The sequence below is a fragment of the Vitis riparia genome, chromosome 10 (genome assembly GCF_004353265.1).
Source record: "Vitis riparia cultivar Riparia Gloire de Montpellier isolate 1030 chromosome 10, EGFV_Vit.rip_1.0, whole genome shotgun sequence".
In the NCBI taxonomy this organism is placed as follows: Eukaryota; Viridiplantae; Streptophyta; class Magnoliopsida; order Vitales; family Vitaceae; genus Vitis; species Vitis riparia.
This window is the reverse complement of record NC_048440.1, coordinates 14,316,838-14,323,011: the sequence shown is the minus strand read 5'-3', so window position 1 is coordinate 14,323,011 and position 6,174 is coordinate 14,316,838. Positions and strand designations below refer to the sequence as shown.

At 42.2% G+C, this 6,174-nt stretch overlaps 1 pseudogene; it reads left to right on the top strand.

Moving 5' to 3' along the window:
* The first annotated feature begins 1,025 nt into the window (after positions 1 to 1,025).
* Positions 1,026 to 3,509, top strand: LOC117923119 (annotated as a pseudogene).
* The last annotated feature ends 2,665 nt before the right edge of the window (positions 3,510 to 6,174 follow it).

The following is a 6,174-nucleotide window of genomic DNA, read 5'->3' as shown; positions in this document are numbered from 1 at the left end:
AAGATTTTTGTTTTCATTTTTTAAAACTGTTTTTAAAAATAATTTTTCAAATACCCCTATGTAGACCCCCACTTGGGCCTCATTCTCCATGCAGCTGATTTTGCCACGTGGAAGGGCCCCAGTTTGCCACGTGTCACCTCCTTAGTGGCTATAAGGGAATCAGCCTTGCTTTTTGGGAAGCAAATCAGAGGCTGACACGTGGAGGGGTCTTCTAGAAGGTTCCTGCAGGCTGTTAGGAGGAGCGGAGGAGAGAGAAAGAGGCTGCAGGCTGGAGAGTGGTGCTTTTGGGATGGTTTTCTGTAGGTTGTTAGAGGAGGGGCAGATCCGGGATATGAAAAAGGGATTTTTCTGGTGATATGGTGACAGAGAGCTTTCAGAGAGGAGGAGGTTTTGGTTTGGTTGATTTTGGGGCAGAGAGAGGGAGAAGGCTACCAGAGAGATATTCCGGGTAGCTGCAGAGAGCTTTGGTGAGAGGGAGTTTTTTTTTGTTGGGTTGTTTGAGGAAGTGAGGGGCAGACGAGAGAGGGGGTTTTTTTGAGGCTGTAGAGGGAGTTTTTCTAAGAAAAGAGGAGGCTGCCATTCCGAGAGATTCAGGGAGCTTTAGGAGGGGAGGCTTTTGTTTTGGTGATATTGAGAGGTAGGGGAGCGTATTCTTCAAATATAGAGAGAGCAAGCAAGAGCAGGGGAGGGATCACTCAGGTTTGATCTTTTCTCACTTTAAATCCTCCATTATTACAGTCATACCATGCTCCTTACTGATATTCGGGTGCTTGCTTTCCATTGTTGATTGCTTGGTCTCTATTATCCCCTATATGTGTTGCATTATGGTTCTGCTATTTGTTTGTGTGTTAAAATCAGTCAAGAACCTCCCACCAGTTCTTAGCTCTCTGTGATTTTCATTAGAGAGAGCTAGATTTAATAGCGTTATCTTTTCTTTCATATGCTCTGTTTTCTTTCGCTGTATCCTTCGTCTCTGATATGTTTAGCGTGAGTATCATAGTCTGGGGTTTGTTGCTTGCATTGGGATGTCTTTGAAAAAGTTCAGTAGCAAGGCCTCTGAGATTCGTGTGCTTCACTACCTATTCTTCGAGTTGGAGCCCTCATTCACTGCCAGCTCTGGTAGCGATAATCCCCAGGCGGACCTGGGCAGTTCCGCATTGGAACTGGAAGAGAAGTTACCTCTGAAAGTCATTGTGATCCCCGTAGTTCTCGCATGGACTCACTACTCAACGTCATATGTGGCATTTTGAATTGTTTCCATCACGGCAGCAGCAAAGGGGATATGGCTCCTACTCGTTTCTGGATCTTGCTCAATACAACAGCTGTGGGAAGGTATATCCAAGTCAGGCAGTACACTCTCACAGAGATCTGGTAGGGTTGAAAGGAGCATATTGGGTTTTAAGAGATATTTTACCGAGGTTGTTTTGACCGAAGAGGTAAACAAGCTGAAGACGTCCATAGAGAAAACTAGTTTGAGCTGGGAAAGGTTTTGGAGAATAGGCTTTGTCAGAGAGGGAAGAAGAACCCGAGACATGAAGAATTACAGACAACTTGGGAAGAAGATTCAAATGGAGAACGTCCGGATGTATGGGGCTCTAATATGTTTGACACATTCCTTCTGGGGATTCGGGATGACATAATGATGCCGAAATTAGTGCCTGTTTTTGTTTCCATGCCTACATGCAATTGTTTCACTTCCTCAGATTTATGACAAATCTTCACACATAAAAGCACCTTTAACAGTTTATGCTTGCACTTCCATGTTGGGCGTGATGACTGGTGTATATAAGACAGAAACTCGTGATTTGATGATGTCAATGCATAAACCATGGGTGGGTCAGTTCTCTACCATCTTAGAGCATCCGGTGCAATCTGAAGGTCCTGATGGTTGGAGAGTCAGAACGGGGTTTTGAAGAGTTTGAATCAGTTCGTTCAAAACTTCTCAAAGACAATACTTGCAGCCTGCTTGTATCTATGCTTACCCAGAAGCATGCAGCTGTTTTCCTTCTCGTATTTGGCCTCCACCCTCAATCTATTCTCTTTACATATACCATGGCTCCATCACACCTGCCTACACGCTCTCACTTTTGGTTTTCAAAATACTCCTTAAACACATCCTTTATCATTTTACCCTGCATATCCATCCCCACATCTGTTTCTCTCTCATTACATCCTCACATCCATTTCACCATGCACATAAACCCATTTTCTATCCTATCACCATATTCTCTCTCTACCCACCCAGCTATTTTTCACCACTTTTCCCTAGTCATTCATCGTGCATTCCCTTCTATTCTTTCCTTGATGCATGCATGTAACCACTCTCATCCACATACTTCAGCATGCCCAGTGACTGTACCCACCATACCCGTTCTCTTTCATTGCTATATTTCCATCCACCATGCTCACATTCATACCCATTTCTTCTCATGAATTCGTTCACTTTGTACCCCCAATCCACGCTGCATGCACCCACGGCCAGCTCGTGCCACGTGTATCATGGCTTCATCCACCCTTACCCGCTATTGGGGGTTTCTCTAACAGTCTCCTCCTTCTTCTCTGCTCCAAGTTCCAATGGAGACTTTCAAGAGTTTTTGTCCTGAAGCCCGAGCTTGTTGACGACTCTGATAGCTTGGACCATGGCTTCAAAGGTGCTGAGATATCCATGCCGGTATTCATGTTGCCTTATTATCATTGTTACTGTTGCTGGTATTCATGTTGCCTTATTATCATTGTTGCTTGATGCTTTGCAACAACGGTGTGAGGAAGGAACGAGCTGCACTTGGAGCTGTCTTATTCTTGCTGGCATTTCTCTACGCTTTCTGGCGAATGGGGATTCATTTTCCTATGCCTTCACCTGATAAAGGATTTTTCACCATTCCTCAGCTGGTCAGCAGAATTGGGGTCATTGGTGTGACTGTCTTGGCTGTTCTATCAGGCTTTGGAGCTGTCAATTTGCCTTACAGTTATTTTTCCCTTTTCATCAGAGAGATTGATGAAATGGAAATCAAGGCCTTGGAAAGGCAACTAATACAGTCTATTGAGAGTTGTATCACAAAGAAAAAGAAAATCATTCCTTCTCAGATGGAGATGGAGCGAATTCAAGGATCAGAGGAGAAGTTAAAGGCTAAATCCTTCTTGAAGTGAATTGTTGGAACAGTTGTACGATCTGTGCAAGAAGACCAAAGGGAGCAAGATATAAAAAAACATGGAAGCAGAGATACAAGGTTTAGAAGAGCTTTCGAAGCAGCTATTCTTAGAAATCTATGAGCTTCGCCAGGCTAAGAAAGCTGCTGTTTATTCTCGAATATGGAGGGGTCACATGCAGAATTTACTGGGCTATGCATGCTCAATCTATTGTGTGTACAAGATGATAAAGTCTTTACAGAGTGTTGTTTTTAAGGAGGCTGGCTTTGTTGATCCCGTAACAAGGGCAATTAGCATTTTCTTGCAGTTTTTTTGATATAGGCATCAATGCTACATCATTATCACAGGATATTCAAATATGAATGGAGCTGCTCGCTGGATCGACTGTCATGTTCTTCACGGTAATAAAGGGAACTCGTGTTATTGTCAGCAAGTGAGACCACCAAGATTCAATTGACAAAGACTCGCATGAGTGATTAGAGGAGGGCGACTCATAATGACAAAGAAAGCTTGCTGCTCCGCCAGCATGGAAAGGTTACTCAGTGATAAAAAGTCCTAATCATGCTCTTAAGAGAAAGAAAGTTGCTGCTGAATTGACTCGAGAAAATCTGGAAAGGGAGGTGGGAAGGATTGCATAAGGAACTAACAGATTAATGGTGGGCCAGCCAGGAAGCCTTGCATGTTCACCAACTATTGGGTTATGTTATTTCAAAATGGTAAGCCTCGGTTTTTGTGATGATGTTGATGTTCTGTATGGAGCTTTCGATACGATTCCCGTGATGATAATTCAGTTCTTGGACATTCTCATATCAGTCCTCATAAAGCACTCTCACTACTTGATCAGTATAGAATTTCCATGAAATGGGTAGATAGTGTTGTTGGCAAGCTTCCTGAAAATTGATACACACAAAACCTGATGAAGAGTCTACCCCTTTCTGGCTCCAGTCAGACTGGACAGCAGCGTGAGTTTCAGCTGTGTTGGAGTAGAGGATGCGGTGGCGCTGATTCAGGTCACTGGATGTAATATACGACAGTGGCTATTTCAAGGAAGTGGTGTTTATCTCTATTCGTTAATTCCGATCACTTGACGAAGAAATAACAAAAAAAAGATACCCCGGCTATGGTGAAGGCTATAATCTTCTTTGGTGGCAGCAAGAATGGAGGTTGGAGAAGCTGGGAAGAATTTGGGCAGTACTAGAGAGGTAAATCTCTATGCTCAGATGATTGACGATGCTGAAGGGTTGGGAAAAATTGAGAACTTACAAAGTCATGACAACACTGAGATCTATGAGAAGGCAGTGAAGATTCTTGAGACATATTGGTTGGAAGAGGAGGATGAGACCATGCCTCCAGGTGATTCTTCCCAACCAGGGTTCCGCTTTGGTGAGGTTCCTGTTCCAACTGGTGGCTTCAACTTCAGCTAAAGGATTTCTAGTTGGTGGTTCATTGTAGACCTAGCTGAGTATGAAAGGGCGGTCTATTGATCATGACGAATTTTGGTGAAATATGGTGATCAATTCAGGCATAACATTTTCGAAATTTATTTAGCTCATTGAGTCGGATTCTAGGAGCAAACACAGGGTGGAAAGTGTGATCCGAGGAATAAGCAACAGTCCATATTTGTACAGGCATCTAGGAATACACATTTCGGTGAAGATGCTGAGTGTTTTATTGCTACATAGGGGCTTCATCAAAGGCTATGCAGGCTTGAAGTTCCACTGATGTTGACCTCATTGCCGCTTTGACTTTGAGTAACAAAGAAATGTACAGCACAGTCCAATAGTCCTTCATGGGGGATTTATCATGCTCAAGATTTCCCCAATGTGGTAATCTTTGCCCTAAGTCCATTCCTACGTATTCCCAACTTGCATGTCCGTTATTTGCATGGCCATCTTTGGGCCATGTGTCATCTTCTACTTCCTCATTCCCTGTTTTTTAAAAAAAAAAAATTTCCCAAACTCTATCTTGTAAATAACTTTTCAAATTTGGGTTTTCAAATAATCTCAACTCTCTCATCTTTCATACTTAGAATTTTTAGGTTCCAAAAATCCCATTTCCAATAAAATTTGGCTGCCATTTTCATTCCGGCAAGCCACTTTCAAATTTTCTTTGTTTTTTTAAATGTTTTAAAATAAACATGAATTAATTTCCGTAATTCCGAATAATGGAATTTATGGAATTGAATTCATACAAAAATAAACGGGCTTTGGTGGGGGCCCTACATATGAGATTCCATGATTGATTGATTATTTGGTTGACTTGTTTGCCATGCATGACTGACTTATTTCTGTTCCTTGACTTGCGCATAAATTATAAATGTTCCTCGTTCATTAATCCTGCTTTATGATAGCGCATTTAGTCACTGGAGATCCAGGTACGCATCCACTTCCACCTCGGTTATCCTCAATTGCATTTTCTGATTCCCATATGTGCATGATTGATCCGGATATTTATTGATTTCCTCATCATTGCCACATCAGCTTCATTTTATTAGTAGAGACCCGACCTTAGGGACTTAGAGGGGTGCTACGGTCTTTATCGTACCTTCCCGATAAGTAACCTGATCCCCGAACCCGATCCGATTTTTCGCAGACCACCTTTTCCAAAAATAAGGAGTCACACTTAGGGTTTTCTTTCTTATTTTGTTTACCCTTTAAAAAAATAAAACAAAAATAAGTGGCGACTCCAAGTCATTTTTAATTAATCAATAAAAATCAAATTTTCAAATAAAAAGCGAGTTTCGCCATCGAGTGGGAAACGCATGAACATCGAAATGCGGGGTCCACAAAATGGCGACTCCGCTGGGGATTTTTAGAGGGTCAAGCTTGAACTTAAAGTGAAGCAAACATGGTATTTGATGAGTCGATCAGTGAATACCTGTCTTTTGATTGCACATTGGGAGTTTTTGATGCATGCTTGGATATTATGCTATGACGTTGTTATGATTGATTATCTTGACTTGGGGCTTCGGATGTCGCTTTTTCTATACTTCATTGCTAGTTTAGTTTGGTACATCGACATGCCGAT